The sequence below is a fragment of the Equus asinus genome, chromosome 12, assembly GCF_041296235.1.
Source record: "Equus asinus isolate D_3611 breed Donkey chromosome 12, EquAss-T2T_v2, whole genome shotgun sequence".
Taxonomy (NCBI): Eukaryota; Metazoa; Chordata; class Mammalia; order Perissodactyla; family Equidae; genus Equus; species Equus asinus.
The window spans coordinates 39,688,293-39,710,487 of NC_091801.1; the positions used below are offsets into that span (position 1 = coordinate 39,688,293).

A 22,195-nucleotide genomic window follows, 5' to 3' on the forward strand; every position below is an offset into this window, starting at 1 on the left:
TCAAGGTCCTTATACATTAGGTGTGTCTCATAATTAACGCTTAAATGAGATTTAGTTCCTTATCCAACATAAGGATCTGCCTCTTAAAATGTAGATTAAGTCTATTTGCATTTATCGTGATTACTTCCATTTAATATTTACCATGTTTTTTACTATGCTTGTTTTTTTCTTTCTCTGCCTTTTCCTTTATTGATTTGGTTTTCTTTACTCCTGCTTTTACACTCTACTAACTTGGGAGATACAACTCTTTCTATTATTTTAGCCAATGACTTTAATATTTTAAGCAAACGTTTTACTGAAAGTATACTTAATTATTTTAGAGATATGCATATTCTTTAGTCGTAAATTTGAATGAAATTGCTCTTATTTCTTGTTATTTCAATTCTTTCTTCTTGTGTATTTAATGTTTTAAAAGTCATCTTTTTTATAGTCTCTGTTAGATTGTCCTATCATCTCAAGTTTGGAGGAAATCTAATACTTATTTTATCTTTTGTGCACTTTTATTTCATGCCTCCATGTGTACTGTGTTTCAGAGTATTTAATTATCTCTGACTTTTTAGAGCTAATATCTTTTAATATCCCTATTTCTATTTGCAATGACATGTTTGTTGATGTTACAAACATGTTAAAGTCTGCTCTGCTTAAGTAAGAGTGTGATTGTTATTGTAAGATGAATACAACAGAATCCCTGTGCTCAAGATATTTATAGATGTTATTACCTCATAAAATAATACACATAAAATGCATCATTTTATGTGTGTGCTTGTGAGTATGTGTGTGAATGGAGCTTGCCACCAAATATCTCTCTCTATATATATCCATTGCACATAAAAAATACACACACACACACACACACATATGCAAATACTGATTCTACTGACCATTGCTATGATGGTGCATTAGTGTAAAAACTGACCATATGCCAGGTACCACAGTGGGGACACATGCAGCCACTGACTCACAGTCTTCATATTAAAAAAATTTGCAGCCCTTGTAAGTACAGAACAGTCGCACGTATCATGATAGCAGTGTTTGCAAAGTATTTTCATGTACATTCTCTCACTTAATTTTTCCAAATTTCTTATGGGAGTAGGAAATATATTATACAACTCTATTTGTAAAGTAGTAGTTGAGACCCTAAAGAGTTTTAAAAAGATTAGTTCAGAAAGTGTTCTTTTTACTTAAATTTCTAGGATTCTGTAAACCCCAATTCCAATTTCAGGCAGTATTTGATTTGTCACTACAGAGTATGGGCCTTTTGTTTTACTTTATTCACATTTTACACATATCTTAATGAAAAAAACAGACTTTAACCAGAGTTCTGTGCTTTTTCTTCACAGAACCTTGCCTGAAGGATAGAGTCATGAGAGCCACATAAAAAACAGGCTACTTTTAGAACACAAACTCAACATGACCACATACACCATGTTTAAATTAAACACCAAAGTAGATGTTTATATTTCTAAAATTACAGTAAAATAGGTATCATTTTCTCAGATACATCTGAGAGTAAATAGTTCATTGATTTATGTTGCTATTTTAGTTAAAATCACTTTTATAGGAAAAACATGACTTAATCATGTGTTATACACAAGATTTTTCCCAGTTAAATTTCATAACAGAATCCACACCTCATAGGCTAAGCAACCAAAACCTTTAAAAGCTATCTGAATTGCAGATACCAAACAGAAGAAAAGAGTAAACTTTCAGGATTCCTTTTACACATCAAGATCAATGAAAAGAGAATGTTTTTCCTTAATCAGGAGAGTGATGCAGATGACCTTTAAAAGGGTATGGATGAAAAGAAGGGAACCTATTGAAGACAAACATAGCCAAGGAAGGTACTTTGGTTTTTGGTGGGTTTTTTTTTTTTTGAGGAAGACTAGCCCTGAGCTAACTACTGCCGGTCCTCCTATTTTTGCTGAGGAAGTCTGGCCCTGAGCTAACATCCATGCCCATCTTCCTCTGCTTTATACGTGGGATGCCTACCACAGCATGGCTTTTGCCAAGAGGTCCATGTCCGCACCTGGGATCCGAACCGCCGAGAAGAGGAACGTGTGAACTTAACTGCTGCACCACTGGGCCGGCCTCAGGAAGCTACTTTGATTAATCAAATAATGCAATTTATAAGCAAACAAAAGTCATTCTTATTTATCTAATTAAAGAAGCAACTTGTTAGGGAGTAGTTTTAAAACTTGTATACCACAGACTAAAATTCCAGTTGTTGGAGATGCTTCTATACAGATTCAACACATTTGACCCTGTATTAGGTGTCAGTCTGCTGTTGAAATGAGTATCTGTGTAGGAAAGGAGGGGCTCCATAGCAATTTCCTGCTTACTTAACATTGCATTGCAAAAGCAGAGACTGGGGAAATGAAACATGGTAGAAACAATCTTCTAAGCATCTGTGGGCAGTCATAGCATTAATCCCATTCACTGCAGTGCACTCAGTGCCCTAAACACTGCTTAGCACACATAAACCACTTAATAGATATTTCCTGAAGAAATGAATGAATGAAGCTTGAGTACCAAAGATTACATTTTCCCACTTCACTCTTTCTCCCGAGGTAGGAACAATCCAGGTGGATATGACATAGGCTTTATAAGATTCTGCCAGTTGCTACCTAAAGGGCTTGACATTGTTGGCCTCCTAGACCTGAGTATGCATGCTACAGTGTAGACATCACACTGCTGTTTTATCCTCTAGGTTTTCTTCCTTGTCATTCCAGGTAGGGGTCCCAATGTCCTGATGACCATGTCCAAGCTCTCATGCCCTTGGAACCACAATTATTCCATATGCTCCAGTTAAATCAATTTAACATCAGCTGTGTTTGCTTCCTCTTTCTTTTTCTCTTAATAGAACAACATCCCTGTAGTTTGGCAAACTGGCTCTTCTTCTTACAGAACAAGCATCTCCTTATTTTGGAGAGCTGCTTCTCCAACTGTAACCACATGCCTTAGTGAAAGTTGCCAATCATGTTATTCTTCCATCCTGTCCCCAGATATTTTCATTTCCAATTGGATTGTGAGGTCAGAACAATCAGAATTCTTCTGTAGAACTTTTTAAAATGAAATGAAAAAGAGATATAAGCCCTTTTTGGGTACATCTGTGAAACACAGAGAATGAATTGGTTGATGACCACATTGTTTTATATGTGAATGGAAGCAGTCTAAGAAAATGAAAATAGTATGCTAAGAAAAGCAGAAGAGAGAAAGACAAAGAGAAAGAGATAAAGAGGGAAGAAGAGGAGAAGGTAAAGGCGGAGAAGAGAGAAAAGAGAAGAGAAAGATGGTGGGATTGGAGTTCAAGGTTCCAATTTTTCACTGGAGACTTTACCCCTGACTATCCCTCAACTTTGTGAAGAAATAAATAGTTGTTTTTGTTTACATTAACATGTATTTTTTTTAATCACTTTCAACCAAGAGTCCTAACTAGTGCACATAAACTGGTAGCCAAAGCCCTAGTGCCACTGGACAGAGCTGCTAGATAATTATTGTCTACCCATCCCCATCTCTATCCAGCTAAATGTGCTCCACCATCTCCTCCGAGATTCTCACGGCTGGCTGGCGTCAGCAACATGACTCCTTACATGGCTTTTGACACTGAGTTTTCCTTTAACTGCTAGCTTCTGCTATCCTATTTGCCCCAAACCAGCACCCTTACTCAACTCAGCATTATCAGGCTCCAGGCTCCCATGGCCCCTCATCTATGCTCACAGAAGTTACAGAAGGCTTTTGGTTGCTTCTTCCTAATATGTTCCTACACTTCTCTTTTTAGCAAAGTTTTTGAAGCAAGGCAACATAATGATCACTTCTATGCTTTAAAAAGATAACTCTGCAACTATGTGAAGAATAAATGATGGAGAATGGGCTGGAGCAGGATGATACTTGAAGGCAAGGAGACAAGTGGCTGATGAGAGAAGAAGAGGGTCTGATTAGAGGAAGCAGCAGCGAGATGAAAGGGAGTGAAATATGCACTAGAGGCACTGAAGAGAGTATATCACCCAACTTATTGAGTTATCAGATGTCAAATTCCAGATATCTTCATTTGGATAATTATCCAAATGGAAATTAGTAAGAAAATAGCACTCATTTTTTTTCTAATAAGCAAAACAGAAAACCCAAGATTTAGTGAGACAAAAATGCTGTTTGGAGAAACTTCATGTGGTAAGAGGTAGAATGCAAAGTGAATAATTTTGGCTACACCTGTTGTCACAGGGAAAAGCTATCACTGGCCAGGTTGGGGCTGGGGGTTCAGATAGAGAGTGGTAGGAGCTCTGGTGTGGGGTGCCAAGGCTTCTAGGGCACAAAGTCGGAAGTAACTTTTTTCTGCACTTAAAAAAGTAACAACAAAAAAATCCCATGGGGAGAGTTAAATATATGGTCAAGAGAGGGAACGGCTCTCTGGAAAATCACTGCGTCCTCCACCAAGAGCAGCAGTGATGCTGATGGAGATCCTGATCCAGAAAGAGACGGCTGAGAAGCTCGGGCTTCGAGGACGAGTTTGAAGTCCTGAACTCCATCCCCCTCTCCTTCTGCCTTTGGACTTTCCTTCTACACCTGCAATTTATTATACTTTAAGCATTCATATGTAATCTTCATATTCAGGACCAGTTATATCTATATTGGCTTCAGAATCTAGTATTTAGGACCTATGCCTATGTCATATAGCAGATCAACTGAGAGATTTAAAAGAAGAGAAGGAATTACAAGAAGAAAATGTTTTAATTAACCATCTCCAAGATCTCAGAGGAAGGATGTGCCTGACATTAACAAAGGGGGCTGTCTGCTTACAGTAATGCCTTTGGCCAAAATACAAAATGAAGGAAGAGAACCACATACTTCCTATTACACAGCTCAAGATAATATAAGCTTTTTGAGGAGGACTACATCACATTCTTTTGGTGGTATCTTCATTTCCCCATATCAACAAGTTTTCAAAACCTGTTAGTTTTCAATATTTGGTTATTTTTGAAATTTTAGTAAAATTGGAGAGATGCTGTTGTCTCTTTTTCAGTGTATAGTCCAGAGTCTCCCCTGCTGTGATATGGATTTGTGTGGATAGTAAATACATCCAGGGACATGCTGGTAACCCAATATCTATTGGGTCTCTTTTCTATCCCTTTTGTTCTTTCCTGGAGTGAAGAACAGGGACAGCTGCTTTTAGCACGAATTTGGCAATTCCTCCTGAAGAGGTTCAACTGGAAAAGGTGATTTCCTCTGGTGGGCCGCTCCTCCTCAAAGAGCAGTGACAGCATTTCAGCTGATTTAGGTTATGTCTGATGGGGACTGTCAGGTCCTACCTGTCAGTTCATTGTATCAATAAGACTGAGCTCACCTTTGGGCTGTCCAAGACAGTGGGCGCAGCACAGATCCCCACCCTTTTCTATGAGGAAGAAACATCACATCTAACATTCCAGATCTCCCTTGTTTCATTATCTCACAGACCTCAGAGATCTGGGAATTCAAATGTAAGTTTGTCCCGCATGCTGAAAGGGGAAAGTCAATGCAATGAATATAAACTGATTCTTCCCCACCAAGTAAAAACACTATACTTTTCAAAAGACGGTGGAAATAAAAATCTTAGTAACAGAAAAGTAAACCTAAGCGTAGGCGATAATCTAGATATAAATTGAAGTCTAAGTTTATCTAGTCTACGTATTTTTAAATAGACAGAGTGACTGATCAGTAGGCAGTAAACATCCGAAACATCCTAAAGAAGTGAAACTGTACCTGTGGCCAGAAGATATGCTAGTTTGTTATGCTATTAGAGCTTCACCTTCTTTTTTTCAAAGAAACAAAGCCAACTCTGTCAGAGCCGTATATCCTGTTGGCTTTTTACTGCAAATACCTGCATCTCTTTGCCCAAGGGCTTTCTCTGACCACAAGGGCATTCTCATATCACGGACAGGGAAGACTGGAAGGGCTGGGGGATGATGACAGACATCAGGTGGAGGATCAATACCCCCACTTTCTCAACCCTCAGGTGGGATAACACTGAGTAGTGCTCTATGCAGTTTTCCAGAGGTCCCTAGCAGGACTGAGTAATAGTTCCCCACAGTGGTAACCTGTTCATTAACACCCTGCATGAGCATCGGTCCCTTTCCTGTCCCATTTCACCAGTTCCTACCAGTGCCTCCAGTGGTTACCTCCCAGATAAACTACTTGTACTCAAATCCTTATTTCAGTCTACTGCAGGAAAAGCCAACTAATGAGAAATAAGAATATTTTTATGTTTGTTGCTACTGTTTTTATTGTTTGCTGTTCTTCATTTCAGAAATTTTCAATGAAATAGATGATCTATCCATGCCTCCCCCAGGCTACTTGGTAATCTCTACTCAGACCCAAAATTTTTAATGCTTAGGAATATATAGATCGGTGTTTTTCAAAGTGTAGTTGAGAAACTGCTAGCATCAGAATCTCTATAGAGCTTATTAAAAGGAGAAATTCCAAGGCTTTTCTAAATCAGTCTTTGAGGAAGAGCACAGGAATATGCATTTCAATAAAGTACCTCAGGTGACTCTTGGCTCCTGTTAAAAGTAAGAAGCAGTTACTTAGGTGAAGATCGTGAAAGCAGCCTGGGAAGTCTGAGACAGTGCTGTGGGCTTTCCTCATATGTAGGAGCCAGACACACTGATGAACAGAGCTGGATTGAGATGTTTGCTACTCCGAAAGATGATAGCTGTTAAGAGTCTGGGGTTTGAAGCCAGAAAGACTTAATTCAAATCCTGGCTTTGCTACTTACTTGTAATTGGATCTTGAGCAGGTTGCTTAATCACCCTGAGCCTCAGTTTCCTCCTATGTAAAACATGAGTAATATAGTAACCACCTTCGAAGGTTTGCGGATGATTAAAGGAGATAATGGTGCAGGTAAAGTAAGAGCACGGCACCTGGCACAGAGTGAGTCGCCATCTTCATCACCACTGTCATCTGTTCCCAGGAGAGCGCTGGAAGTACACATAATAAAGCATTTCTTGAAAACATCACACAGCTCAGCTGTACAAGGGTTGGTTCCTCAGTGGGACAATATAACTAAAAGATAAATCGTTGACTTAAAATTGGGGTGCCATAAAATTTACTATCCAACCAAGCCATTTTTGTCCAGGACAAACACTAAAACCAATGGAATGCCTAGACAACAGCTGAAAACTGGGATCTGCCCAGGCAAATCAGAAGAATATCTGGTCACCCTGCTTATAATCCAAGCTCCGTACTGCAAAGAAGCCTGTCTTTGAAATGGAAAATCCCAATATTGCATAGTCTGTCATTTTCTGCTGGCATCTAAAAAATGTAATCCTTATATTCTCCCAATGGTAGAATAAATAAATAAGGCTAACACTATGCTTTCCAGTTTTGCATTAAATAAATTATTTCACCGTTTAGCAGACTGTATTTGCCAGGAGGAGTTATTTTTTAGGTTTGTCTCCTATGTATAACAAATAACATCACGGATAAAATTACAAAAATTGTTTGTTAGTAGGTCGAAATTTAATTTATGTGGTTGGAGAGTGAGGTATGATGCAGTGGAGAGCCATAAATAAGGATTCGAGATAGTTCAATTATTTGGATTCTCTTCCTGGTGCCATCACCAGCTGGCTGTGTGATCACAGGGAAATTACTAAACTCTGCTGTGTTGCACAGCTCCATCAGCTGCAAAATGAGAAAAACGCCACCTGCCTTAAGTGCCTCAGAGACTGATAATAAGATCAAATGTGATGTCAGAGTAAATGCTTTGAAAAACTATGACAAAAGAACACATTTTTAGTAAAGGATGGAGCCTCACTTCTTAAACAGAAACCACTCATATCTCCTTTTAAGCCACCAAATAGAATTGAAAGAGGCAATGTGTAATTATAATAAAGCTCAAAAGATCTGGTCTCCTGGGCCTCATCTTCCTGGCCCTCCCATTGTTAGTCAGATGATTAATCATCAGGTTCTTGACTTTTCTCTTTGCTGGCTGGCCACCCTAGGGTGGTAGCCACTTTTCAAATCCATCTTTTGGCTTTGCAGCTATGCAGGGCAAAAAGCCTTCCCTAGGGTTAGGGCATGCCAAAGCAGAACCGGAACCCCCATTAGCCTAATTGATAGTATGACTTTTCCCTGGGGAGGAGAGTGATAATCTAGCTGTTTATCTTGTCTGTAGGTTTATCACCACTGTGCTCAGGCAGAGATGTTTAAATATAAAAATGAGGTAAGGCACATTCTTGCCAGACTCTGTGCCATTAAAGCCACGTTGGGGGTCAGAAGCATGAAAGGGGAGCATCTGGAACTGTGGTCTTCTCTGTTGCTGCTTATTGTCTCAAGTGGCGTTGGAGTAACGGGTTGCTCATGAGGGCACTAAAGGACATCTCTTTGTAATTGGGAGCAGGCTGGAGCTGTGTGGCCACTGCTACCCATGGAGCTGCTGCCTGCAAGCAGCTAGACTGCTGCTTTTCTGCAAGGCAGGAGAGGCCCATTAGAAACATGAAGGGGTGGTTTAATTCTGCAACAAGATGTGTACAAATGTATGCTTCCTATCTAAACCCATGCAACAGCTTCCAAAGTTAATTAAAAGCTAATTTTCTAATGAGGTGGCAACACTGGCAACAACATGCTATCAGTATGAGAGCTGCAGCCAGCAGCCTGCAAGGGAACAGGCAACCTCCTTCTTACAGGATGGAATATCCTACCTGCATCCATTAATTAGCCTCCAGCTGTATTGCTTTAATACTAGACAACAGTATAGACTGTCATAAAAATCATAAATTGCTTTGGCACTGCCAAGATATTGTCGATGCTTATTTTACAGCAGGACTCTTTCCAGCCTGTGTAACATCATAGGAAATGAAATTCATTCTTGGAAATATTAAATCCAGGGGGCAGTGCCATGGACACACTGTTATGTCAAGTGCCATGGGCATTTTAATCCTTTGGGCAATTGTTAATTGTAAATCAGACTTGCAATTATCTTTAATAAACAGGGAGAAAGTGCCTTAAATTAACTACATTTATGTTGGCTTTGCCTCTTGTTTTGATTTCAAACACATAGCCAAGCAGGATGACATGTGGTCATCATTCTAATGATATGGGTCTCCTGGCCGTAGTCAGACTGTGCCAGACCCCTGTAGCTGTTCCTTGGCTTTCTTCACAGGAAGTGTATAATGATGTCATGCAAACAGATGCTGAGAATCACCAAAAAATAATAATAATAACAATAACATTTCTATAGTAACTCCAGGATTCTGGATATTTAAGTCGTAGCTTGTTTGTTAAATTCTATCAATAAATAATTTGAAGACATATTTAGGGTGTATAAGATAATATAAGAAATTGAATAAAAGTCTATGACATAGTAATTTAATGGTAAGCAGCAGGTAGAAAAATCCACTGTACTGCTTCTGCAGGAAGCTTCTTGCTGCCCACTGAATAGGAGAGTAATTTTCTTATTATTTGCTCATCCTCTTAGAAAACGGCACAGAGCCAGGTCTTCTCAGTTAACTGGTCTTTATGTACACACTTCTCTCTCTTATTTTCTCTTCCGCATGGTCTCTCTTTTAAGTTCTCTCTCATTCTCAGTCATTTCTTATTCTCCTATTCTGTTGTATTTGTTCATTGTTTCTTTCTCTCACTCTTGCTCTCTTGTAGTCTTACATTCGAGTGCCCTCCAGAGCTCTCTGAAGCTTGTAATATGGTATTATGTCTATGTTGTTACGAGTTCATGGAAACTTCAATAAACACCCTTCACATTTCACTGGCCAACATTGAGTCACATGTCTGTATTCAAACCAATCACCAGAAAAGCCAATGAGACCATACAATTGGATTAGATTAATTAGGATCCATTCCCTGGTGTTGGGGCTGGCCTGACCATCCCTGAAGCAACGGCTGTGTGAAGAAGTGTGGACACCTGAACAAACCTTAGGTTCTGTTAGGGAGGATAAAGGGGAAAATGGCTGCTGGGTCAGCAACGAATAGTTGCTGTGAGGATGCTCTGCTACAAGGATCATGAGCAATATTTAGAGCATGGCAATCAGAGAGAGGTGAACAAGATCTGAAATAATAGCTCTGAGGATTGTTCCCAGAGGAATATGACAACTAAAGCTGAAAGGAATTAGAGTTCCACCTTCTGTGAGACTAAAAAGTGTGAGGAAAATCTGAACCAGTTCTAGGAGGAATAAGAGTTACCTACATTCATCTTTTCTCTAACAATTGTTTATTGAGTGCTTACTATGAGCCTGGCACTGCAGAAGCCTTGTGGTCATGACAAGCAAGCAAGACAAAGTCCTTACTCTCATAAAACTTACTCTCTAGTGGGAGAAAGAGATGATGAGCAGGTTAAACACAAAATTAGGGAAGTTAAGACTGTGAAGAAACTGAGACTGTATAAAATAGTAGAAAGTTCCTGGTTTGGGACAGGAGCAGGGAACATTAGCTGTTTGTCAGGGAAGGTAGCTCTGAAGATATGACAATAAAAATAAAATAATGAGAATTGACAATGAACTAAATACCTGCTGCAAGTGACATTCAGCTAAAAGGTATGTTCTCAAGAATCCTTGACTTGCTTGGTGACGATTTCATTTCTGAAACATTGCAATAATTGTGATTAAAAAACCATTACTAAGGACATACCATCTGCTAAGAATTTTGTGTATTTTATTGATTCGCTCAATAAATGTTCATTAAGCACCTACTATGTGCTAGGCACTGTTCTGAACAAGTGCTAAGAAACAGCAATAACAGAACCAACAACATTTCTGCTATTGGGAGCAGACATTCCGATCTAATTCTCATCCATTAAAAAACAGACAAACAATGAAGTAGATTCTAATTGCACTTAGCAGGAGAGAATACTGTAGCTCAGAGATATTAAATACCTTGATTAGCACTATATTTCAAAGCCTTGAATTTTGCTATTATAACACAGCCTTAAATAAACCAATAATGCAAAACAGCTGTGGTAGAAAATGCAGGTAGGAATTTTATGAAGGCAATTTTCAGAATATTCCGAGCAAAGACAGGTATGAACCTGTGAAGTGAGGCTCTAAAAGAAATGTTGTTTAAATTAAATTATTTATATTAATGTTTTAATAGCCTTAATAAAATAAATTGGTTTATCTACTCCCTAAACTTATACGAAATTTGAATGCATAGGTGCGTTATTCAGGGGAGGGGCATCCAGAGCTTTCATCAAATTCCTGAAGTTTCTTTATTCAAAAGGATCTAGAACCATCACTTTAGAAGTTACACAGACCTTCAAAGGGAGCTTTTCAATATATTCTAATGTAAAAGGATGTATTAAAGAGGAACACATGCCAAAAAAGTAGCAGAGACTTCTGAAGAGTACCACTAGGGAGTCTTAACCCCTAAATAAACTGAGGTGAGTGGAAATTGTTAAGGACAAATATAAAAACGTTTCACTTATTTGTATGCCAAATAAGAGCCGAGAAGGTCCAGGTTTGCCTGTTGCTCAGGTCTGATTGTATGATACTGACAGATGACACACGGAGAACAGATCTGATAAGGTCTGATGATTTTTCTGCTTTGGTACTCAAGGAAGGTGGTCTTCAGATAGGGAGGGTAGGACAAATGCTGGTAAGAGGAAATCGAATCCGGAAATCTGCAAGAAGACTAAAATTTCTGTCTGTCTCAATTGCATTTGGCTCTCAGCTTTCAAATGTTACTTATTTGGAACTTTAAGGAAATTTCATATCAGTTCATCTGTCTAGCTTGGATATCCTTAAGGAATCATAAGATTTCAAACTTTTGGAAGACTGGAGGTGAGTAAACTTAGCTCTGATGTTCCAAAGCAAGTCAGAGAACTTGACTCCAGTCAAGAGTCTAGAATGGATTGTTTAAAATATATCTTGTGAACACTTAAAATGAAGCCAATATTGTACAATAGGAACCTATCTCAGGCTCATTTTCTTTTAAGCTAGGGTTTCTCAAGTAAAAGATCATGGAAATGCAGTAAACATACTGCATACCATAATGTGTTTAATAAGTTCCCTGTTTGGGAACATTTGGTTTTTTTTCTAGAGCAAAGTACAGTATGACCTCACAGATGATAAATAAGAAAACACAAACTAAATGGAAGTGGTATTACCTACTCAAATATACGTCTTGGTGATATCAAAGAGAATTAGAAGTTAAATAAGCATGGTGAAAAGACTGGCTCTGGAATCAGACATTTTTATTAGGGAAACCTAGATCGATTACTTTTAGATTATGACACTGAGAAAGTCACTTCACCTTTCTAAGCCTCAGTTTCCTCCATGTAAGATGGGGATAGCAACATTACCCACCTCCTGGGGTCCTCTGAGGATCAAAGAAAATAACACATTTAAAGTGCTTACCAGTGGGCCTAGGCTGGCATAGTGTTCAATAAATGGTAGCTTTTGTTACTATTATTATTCCTAGATAATAAAATGTAGTGGTTTTGGTAGTTGTAAGCCCAAACAATGTTCAAGGAAAAGGGGCCAATATAATGGCATAATAAATTTTAAAACTGTTAAAGAAATTATCATATGAGGAATATTAGTAACAAGCGTAATAAGCCCTAATCTTCTCACATGTTAATATAATGCTCCATTAAAATGTTATTAATAATCATTAATGTTAATTTTATTTCAAGAGTGAGCCCTGCCAAAGTACTCAGAGAACTGTGAAGTCATACATAATAAAGGTCTAAAATATTATAAAAACATGTGAAAGAAGAGTACTGATGTACATATAAATGGTTCATTGAAAGTAACTGGAGAAAAGATAACCACTATAATTTGCCTATTTGCAAATGTGTTTCTATATCTTAGTGTCCAGTTATTCAGAACTGTAAAACAGATATCTACTTCTCGGTGAATCTGTGCCATACCCATCACTCACTGAGATGCTTTGTCACGCACAGTATTTTCAATAGAACAGGACCTAGTTTGTTCAGTCCCTAATTTGGGAATGTGCTAGGTAATTCTGGGAGTTGCTAACTAAATGATCTTTTCCTACTGACTGTTACTGTGTCATTGCAATATTAGGACATTACCAATTATTTATTTTTTATTCAATCCATTTACTGACCTTCAGCTACCTAAGGCCAATGTAGGAAAGGATGAATTAGACATGGAGACAGCCCGCAGGGAGGTAATAGGCTACATAAATAATTCTAATGCTTGATGGGCTGTGGTAAGTGCCTTATGAGAAGCACTGCTGGAGTGCTCTGGGGAGGAAGGGAAAAGGCCATTTCAGTTGAGTCTTAAAGCACCAGTACTATGGATCTGTGAGTGGGTTGGTGGTGAAAGTAGGGACAGCAGGATCAAAGAACAGATGAGGAAAACAGGTGAGCGCTGGGGAATGAATGAGTTTAATTTGATTTAGTTAGATTGGAACAAGGAGTTCATGTCAACTAAAGATTGAGGAGTGCTAAGAGGACTGTAGATTGAACCCTGAGAAACATTGAAATTTAGGGCCAGAGAGAGAGAAAAGGGAAGCCGCAGAGGAGGCTGCAAGAATCAGGAGAAGTGAAATAGTAGGATGATGTGGTATGACAGAGCCACAAGAAGAAAGGGTGTCAAGCAGAAGATAGTTTCCAACAGTGTCAAATCCACAGACAGGTAAAGTAAGAACTGGAAAGCGTCCATTGAATTGGACAGTTAGGCAATTGTTAGTAATCTCAGGTAGAGTGGCTTTCATGGAGAAGTGAGAACTTCAAGTGCAATAGATGAGGAATGAAAAGGAGGTGAAAAGGAGAGACAGTGAACATAGATGAACCTTAAGATATATGGTTTTTAAAACACTTGGTTATGAAGAGAAGACAGAAAGGGTAGTTAGTATTAAGGTCCTGAAAGAAGATACCCTGAAAGAAGATGCCTCAGGTCGAAGCACGTGTGGTGAACTCACACCTCCAGTCTTCCAAAAGTTTGAAATCTTATGATTCCTTAAGGATATCTAAGCTAGACAGATGAACTGATATGAAATTTCCTTAAAGTTCCAAATAAGTAACATTTGAAAGCTGAGAGCCAAATGCAATAAGGGTAAGGAAGGAGAGGACAGGATGCAAGAGAGAGAGCACAGAAGTGAAGTTGTCAGGATGTGAAAGTCAACAAGCTGGTCCCTTGGCTTGAAGGGAGGGAAGAGGAATCATGTAGGACAGCTAGGCTTTTACAGAAAGGTGAATCATTGACAGGAGAAGAAAACAGAGGAGGGAGAGAATCGAGAGAGCAGGTAGTGAATTCTTCTTTGGATGATCTCAATCTGAGGTCTCTTTGAGTTTTATTTTGTAGATCAACGATCTCTAAAGTGGAGTTTGTGCGTCTTTAGACGTTCAAGACGTTTGCTGTTCGTTCACTGGGCCACATTGCAGTTGATGTGCCTGTATTGCATGTGGCTAATTTTATAAAAATTATAATCTTTGTAATACTTTGTAATGAGATTGGAGTGACAGTACAAATCCTTTTCAGTACTCAGAAATACAGAGGCTATCTTGTAGTGTAGTACTTAAAAGAGTGGTAAAACTTAAGAGATGTTGCACGTTTATCTTTTTAAAAAAGACAAATATTCCAAATTTGCTGACCTTTTCTTCACTGAAATACTCCTTGCTCAGATCATAGGAGGCCATGCTCAGTAGGTTTTCCTCCTACTCCACTGCCCACTTTTCTCAGCCTTCTTCTCTGGAGATTCCTCATCTTGCTGATTTCTTAACATTGACAAACCTAGGGATTTTTCCAAGGATCTCTCTTCATCTCTATTTTTATCCATTCCCTAGGAGATCTCTTCCAATTTTACGACCTAAAATGTCACCCTATATGACTCCTAAATTTGTACCTCTAGTCTGTACTTCTCCCTCAAAACTCAAGTCTTAGATATTCAGCTGTCTATTCAACGTCTCTACTTTAATCATCCCACAAATATTTTTTTGAATATCTATTGTGTGCTAGGCACTAGCTTGAGCACTTGGAATTCATTAGTGACCAGGTAAAAGTCTCTACCCTGTAGACCTTACAATACAGTGGAGGGAGATTAAAAATAGACAATACACATAATCACTAAGTAAAACATGCAGAATGTTCTAAAGTGATAAGTATTAAGTAGTGAAGAAATAAGACTATGGTAAAGTGGCTTGGGGGTGCTGGGACAGGCCAGGTGGCATCAGGTTGCAATTTTAAATAGGGCAGTTATGGTAGCCCTCATTGAGAAGGCCATATCTGAGCAAAGATTAGCAAGAGGTGAAAGAGTGAGTCATATAAAAGGTCAGTGCAAGGCCCTCAGGTCGAAGCATGTGTGGTGAACTCAAGAGTCTGAACTGAAGCTGTGGTAGAGCAAGTGGGGCAAATGGGGACACTCATTCTCTGCCGTCCATACCTTCTTTTCTCCAAAGCACTTCTCATCACCTGGCATACTGTATTTATGTATTTGTATGCATTTTTTTCATTTGTTATTTCATATCTCTGCTTGCCTACTCCTCCAGAATGTGAGCTCTGTGTGGGCAGATATTTTATTAGTTTTAGTTCCCTGCTGTATTTCCAGTTACTAAAAAGTGCCTTGTATGTAGTAGAAATGCAGCAAATATTTGTTGAGTGAATGAAGACGCAAGAAAGAATATGGCAATATAGTAGGCCTGTCTCTGCCTACATTTATGCATCTTTTGATTAAAGACTGCAAAAATGTGAGTATTACTATAGTCACAGGCTATTGAGGCCTGAGAACAAATAAACTGTATATTTTTATAAGAATATGAATGTTATAATGTATAAAAGAATATGAATTATATAAATATTATTAGGGTATATTTCCGGATAGTATGATTTGGGTTGATTCATTTATTAGTTTTTGTATTTTTTTCTATAATGAACATATAATTGGATATTAAAAATGATAAAACATATATAGGGGTGTGTGTATGTGTGTGTGTGTGTGTGTACATATATATCTCCTGAACCTGTGATATTTGTTGAATTGATTTTTCTGAACTAGTGAAATAGACAGAGGTCAGCATACATTAAAGTCTTGATTTGGGATCTTATTATAATTTTTGGTTCAGTAGACCGTAATTGTGATATACCTCCATAAGCCACAATTTAATGAACCTGGAGTCTCATTTCTAGGACCAAAGAGGATTGGGAGACCTGGAGCTCAATAATGCTGTTTTGTTTCATTAAATGTTCTCACTGTCTGTGTGGAAATAAATGTGACTTGTCCCTGACAGATGATAAAAGGCAGGAGACATCATTAGTGTCCATCACATGACTCCCGACACCTACTGGAGAGAGGGCCTCTGTTTGCTCATGATCAGAAGTAAAATCTTTTGACAGATTGATTTGAAATTACTGCTTAACTTCAATGTTCAGATCTAGCCATGAAGCCAAGAGTGGCTTCCTATTCCAGCCTTAAAAACCTTCTTCTGAGGTTTTAAATCATTTCAGCCCTGTATTTCAGGATGTTTCAAGGGGCAACCATTCTTCACAAAGGAAAAGAGCTCTGTGAGGTGCTTTATTAGAATTCTTAAAAAGTGCCATCTCTTGAACTGCTCATTACTAGGAGCAACCTGATGCCAAACAACTTATGATTATTAAAACATATAATTTGCATTTAAATTAAATGAATTAATAAATAGCAGAGATTACAATAATGTGTTATATTTTCTTACTGTTTGCTGCCTTAGTTTTTATACATGCTAAAATAAAGAACAAAATCTATGGGTTTTCATTTGTTTTTTACTGAGAAGGTATTGAGAAAAATATCAACTGGAGAAATTACTTAGTCTCTATTATTTTCAGTGTTTTCATGAGAATGTGTTCTCAGATGGGTGTTCCCCTTAACATATGGCTTCTTTTTAAGAAATTGGACTACATTTTAATTATTTTAGAAGATATTTCTCAATGTTTATCTATGTCAGAAATCTTTTTAAAAAGATATAAAAATAACCCAAAAGTTTTGTTTATAACTTATTGTATAAAAAGGTTTTCTTATATAAATAAGTGATAGCCTTAATAACTAAATAATTAATATTTATTGAGAAACTATTATGTGTAGGTTTTATATCAGGTATTATGGTGAAAATCAAAACTATAAGATCTCTCCCCTCAAAGTATGTAATCCAATAGAGATACAACTTAAAGACACAATAATATTTTTAAATGTGAGATATAGTAAACCTATAGAAAACAAATTCAAAGTGACTTTAAACATTTAACCTAGAAAATGGTCAATTTCAAAATTTTAATTCCAAGGAAATTGTAGGATTGGAGATAATGGCATCCTCCTGAAGCTGATATCTCTCCTCAAGTCCTCCTCAAAAATCGTAGCAAAAAAGACTGCAAATAAAATCAGAAATTACTCACACCTTTAGCCTTACTAGGAAGTAGAAAATAGCATGATCAAGTTACCTATAAATAGAGATATAAACACCACATTCCAAGAGACCCCCTGAGACTACTGTAGCATGTGGGTGCTGAAAGCAGGAAGGGGAAACTTAAGAGACACCACTTGAAAGAGGCACACACAGATAAGGCATAGATCCCAGAGAAAGGAAGTACAACGCTAAGTGGCAAAATTTGAAAACGAGTGGTATTGAAGAAGTCAGCAACTTCAAAAAGCATTGCTTCCTAGAGAGAATTACAAAAGTAGAAAAAAGTTTTTGCCCTTGAGGATGTATGAGAAATGGGAAAGAAGATGGTAAGAGGAGAAAACTGAGGATCTTTTCAAAATGCAAGAGAAACAACATATGCCAACTTTTTGCCTCACCCCTACCCTGAGAGTATTCATTAAAGAAACTGGCCTCACTATACTGACAGAAAGGGGCACTCCTGGACTAGGGATTCCACCCAAAAAGTGGCTAGGAACAAAAAAGAAAGCCAACTCCATACAAAGCTAATGGAAGAAGAAAACAGAAAGTTCAAATCAAAATACTTCAGCTGATAAAATGCTCCCTACCAAAAAAGAGAGGAAAAAGCTCCACAAAACAGAAATATACTCTAACATAATTTTTAACTAAATTAAAAATCCTCAAACAAGCACTTGAAGATCAGATGTAGATATGTAGATATAGATATAAATTAGAATCAGAAAATTTAAAACTAAGACTATAAGTGAAAAAAAAAAGGGAGTAATGCAGTAACAGTTGATTGGCCTCAGTAAAGAAACTAAAGAAAAACCCAAGGTCATCTCAGATACAAAGAATAAATTAAAAGATACTCAAGGTATAATAGATTCTAGTGAAATTTAACAAGATACTTTGAAGAAAATCACGAAAATAACCAAGGGGATAAAAATGAGATAAAGTAACAAGTAAAAGGGTCAAAGAGAAAACAGTTGAAATGGAAGACATGCAAAGAGAGTTTAACATACATATAATTGAAGTCTCTGAAGAAGGAAAACAAAACATGTGCTATAACTGATAATGTAAAACTATAATCAAAGGAAAATTTTCAGAACTAAGAAAAAAGAACTATTTTTACATATTTAAAAGGGCCCATGATGTACCCTGAAAACTCAAAAATAATAAACTCTGAGACATTTACTAGAAAAACAATTAGAATTTAAAGACAAAGGAAAACATTCAGGGTATATAGGCAACAAGATCAAATTACTACAAGGGTTAAAAAAAATAGGGTGGCATCAAACCTCTCAAGGGCAACATACAAAACAAAGCAACAACACAGCACCATTTTAAAGAAACCCAAGGAAAGAAACTGCAAGCCAAGTATTTTATAACCAGTCAACTGCTCCTCAAGTGTCAAGGCAATAGAAAACCACTTTTAAAGGTTCACAAATCCAGGGAATACTTTAAACGTGAGACCTTCCTTGGTTGGATGAACTTCATTCAACTAGGAAATAACCTGGAAAACTTTGGCAAAAGAATTGACAATAAGCTTTTCATATATTTAATTTTAGAGTTAAATTTAAGAGTTAAATACCTAAAAGGAGGGTAGTGGCATGGGTGGAAGAATAGAGTGTACATGTTATGTTTTACATATGATGTGCTCTCGCAAAGTAGAAAGAAAACAACTAGAAATGGAAGAAGTGAAAGACAAAGGCGAAAGTGGAATAAGATTATTGACTGTTTTCTAGGCAATGGATGAGAGCCAAGGATACCATGTAAGACTGACAGTCCATAGAATAAAAAGTGATTTATGAAAATGTATATTTAGGGGACTAAAAAAGTATAAATATAAGAGAAACTTCTAAATAAATATACCAATGTTCAAAAACACCAAAATAATTATTTCCAAAGCAAAAACACACCAAATAAACACAGTACTTATAATGAAATACATATGGTATCTATAACATAAAATTATATACAGAATTGACAACAATATATCAGCCACATCAAAAAATGTGAATGAGGGGACAGCCCCATGGCAGAGTGGTTAAGTTCCTCACACTCTGCTTCAGTTGCCCAGGTTCGCAGGTTCAGATGCTGGGTGCAGATCTACTCTCTCATCAGTCATGCTGTGGAGGCATCCCACGTACAAAAAATAAGAGGAAGATTGCCACAGATGTTAGCTCACGGTTAATCTTCCTTAAGCAAAAAAAAAGAGGAGGTTTGGCAATTGATGTTAGTTCAGGAGGAATCTTCCTCACCAAAAAAAAAAGTGAATGAGCTTAACTCATCTACTACAAGAAAACAATTTCAAATTGGCTCATAAAGCAAATCTTACTTTTTGACATTATTAATAATGCTGAGGTTAACATACTTTATGCATTTTTGCATACTATATGCATTATCATAAAATAAATTTCTAAAGTATACATGAAATATAAGACTTTCAAAGTACACTGCAAAAGTGCCTTCTGGAAAGTGTATGAGATTACCATTCCCCGCCCCCTCCACAGTATATGAAAGAGACGGTTTCATTACATCCTTAATTAACACTGAGTACTAGGCTGCATGTTAGATTTTAATTTAATGTGTTATAATCCAACAGTATTTCCTTATGATTTCTGACTCATCAAACAATGCCTAGAAATAATTTCCCTACTAAAGTGTTCTAAAAATGTCTAGAATTTCTTCTAAAACTTTTTATGGTTTCATTTTTTTCATATAGAAATAATAAATTCCATGAGCAACTAATCTTGTTTTAAGCCATGTTATAAACATCTTTTAATTTCCAAATGGATAGTCAGTTTTTTCAATACATTTAGCAAATAATCTCTCTTTCCATCTTTATGCCTTACATGATACATTAAATTAATATTTATATTAGGATCTATTTCTGGACACTACACTTTCTCAATTGGTTTATCTACTATTCCCTGACTATGATATTATTTTAATTATTATAACTTTATAACACACTTTAATATCTGGTGGATTAAAGTTCTCTTTTCTGTTTTCATTTTAGAAGAACATTTATATTTGTATAATATTGACTTATCTCATCCAGGGAGACAGTTGGTCTCTTTTTTATTCAAGTTTTATTATGTTACCCTGTAAAGTTCTTTTTTCCATTGAAGACTCTTCATATTTTTTGCTGATTTTTTCTAGACAATTCATAATTTTTATTACAATTGTAAAAGACTTTTATATAATGATATTTAGCTAATCATTGTAATTATTGGAGAGATAGATAAAGCTATTGATTTTCACAGTTATTTTCTAAAGGAGTTATTTTGCATAAATCTTACTCAATGTTTTCTTAGTTTTCCAGTCAATCACATAATCTGCAAATATTATTTTTTTCCACATCTACCACTTATGGCTATTGTTTTTAGAATCTGATTGCACTGGCTATCACTTTCGGAAAAAAGTAAAATAATGTAAAACCATAAAACTTTTATACTTTAATGATAGTACCTTTAATACAAAACATGATAATGGAATTCTCATTTCAGTAGTGAAAAGAATGATGATTGCAATGGGTTGAATCAGATCACATATGTAAAATCTATGACTCTATAATGATAATAAAAGCAACAATAGGAACAGCAATGCCAAATCTTCATTGGTCACTGGTAGAGTGCTAAACTATTACTCTGAAATTTGAATTGCAAGTATTTATCCTTTTATCCTAATGAGATAATGGACCTAGGAAACAATGACGAATGGATGATAAAAGTTTCAGGTAAAATGTTGATATAAAATCTTGTTTTGAAGAAAATCAGGTTACTAGCACATGAACCCACTGATAAATTTCAGCATTACCATAAGTGAGACAACCAGATATTATATGTCTCATTAAGCACAATGAAATACTCTTGGCTTACAAACCAAATGAAAACAACAACAAAATTGCCTGGATCTGATCTAGTCTAAGATCTAACTCCTAGTTTACAGCAAATAGGACAAACATAGGAACAAAATGAATAACAAAATGAAAAAGGCCAAATCTAGAATGTTGGACATTCAAAGGACAAATAACTTGGTTTCTTCAACAAATCAATAGCATTAAAAAATAACAGGTTTGACACAGAATAAAAGAAATTTAAGACACATACAACCAATTGTAGTACAGATCTTGATTCAAACTTATTATAAATAGACATGTTTTAAACAGATAAAACCTATTATAAATAGATAATTAGGGACATTTGAATATGGACTTGGTATTAAATGATATTAAGAAATAACTAATTCTATTAGCTGTAATAATAGCTTCTTAGTAACAGAAAAAAAAACAACAAATAACAGACAAATAAATATACACCAAAGTTCCTGGCAGGGATGCATACTGAGATATTTACAGGTAAAATGTCACCATATCTAAGGTTTGCTTTAAAATACCTCAAGTTAGGGGCCAGCCCAGTGGTGTAGTGGTTGTTTGTGTACTCTACTTCAGCGGCCCAAGGTTTGGGGGTTTGGATCCCAGGCGTGGACCTAGTACTTGTCAAACCACACCGTGGAGGTATCCCACATAAAGCAGAGGAAGATTAGCACAGATGTTAGCTCAGCAACAATCCTCCTCAAAGAGGAAAAAAAAAAGAGGAAGACTGGCAATAGATGTTAGCTCAAGGCCAATCTTCCTCACACACACATACACACACACACACACACACACACACACACACAAAATAACTCAAGTTACAAAAAATGGGAGAAATATCTGAGTGGCAAAATACTGGTAATTGTTGAAACCAGATGATGAGCAGATTGAGGTTCATTATACTACTCTCTCTAGTTTTGCGTAATGCATGTGGTAAGTGATTAGGTAAAAAAGAAAAGCAGGTAAGAAGTAAGAGACAGTGGAAAAAAATAGGTGAGGATCAATGATGATTCTAAAAGAATGAA

General features: G+C 36.8%; 1 protein-coding gene across 1 annotated transcript in view; it reads right to left on the bottom strand.

Moving 5' to 3' along the window:
- Window positions 1–394: 394 nt before the first annotated feature.
- The window catches only part of TRIQK (triple QxxK/R motif containing), a 114,979-nt gene continuing 93,178 nt past the window's right edge, over window positions 395–22,195 (bottom strand). The window contains exons 4-7 of the transcript XR_011493252.1: window positions 10,488–10,559; window positions 6,891–6,947; window positions 6,746–6,798; window positions 395–3,059 (exon numbers count right to left, since the gene is read on the bottom strand). The gene's annotated coding sequence lies outside the window, so the exon portion shown is untranslated. The remainder of the gene's footprint in view (window positions 3,060–6,745; window positions 6,799–6,890; window positions 6,948–10,487; window positions 10,560–22,195) is intronic.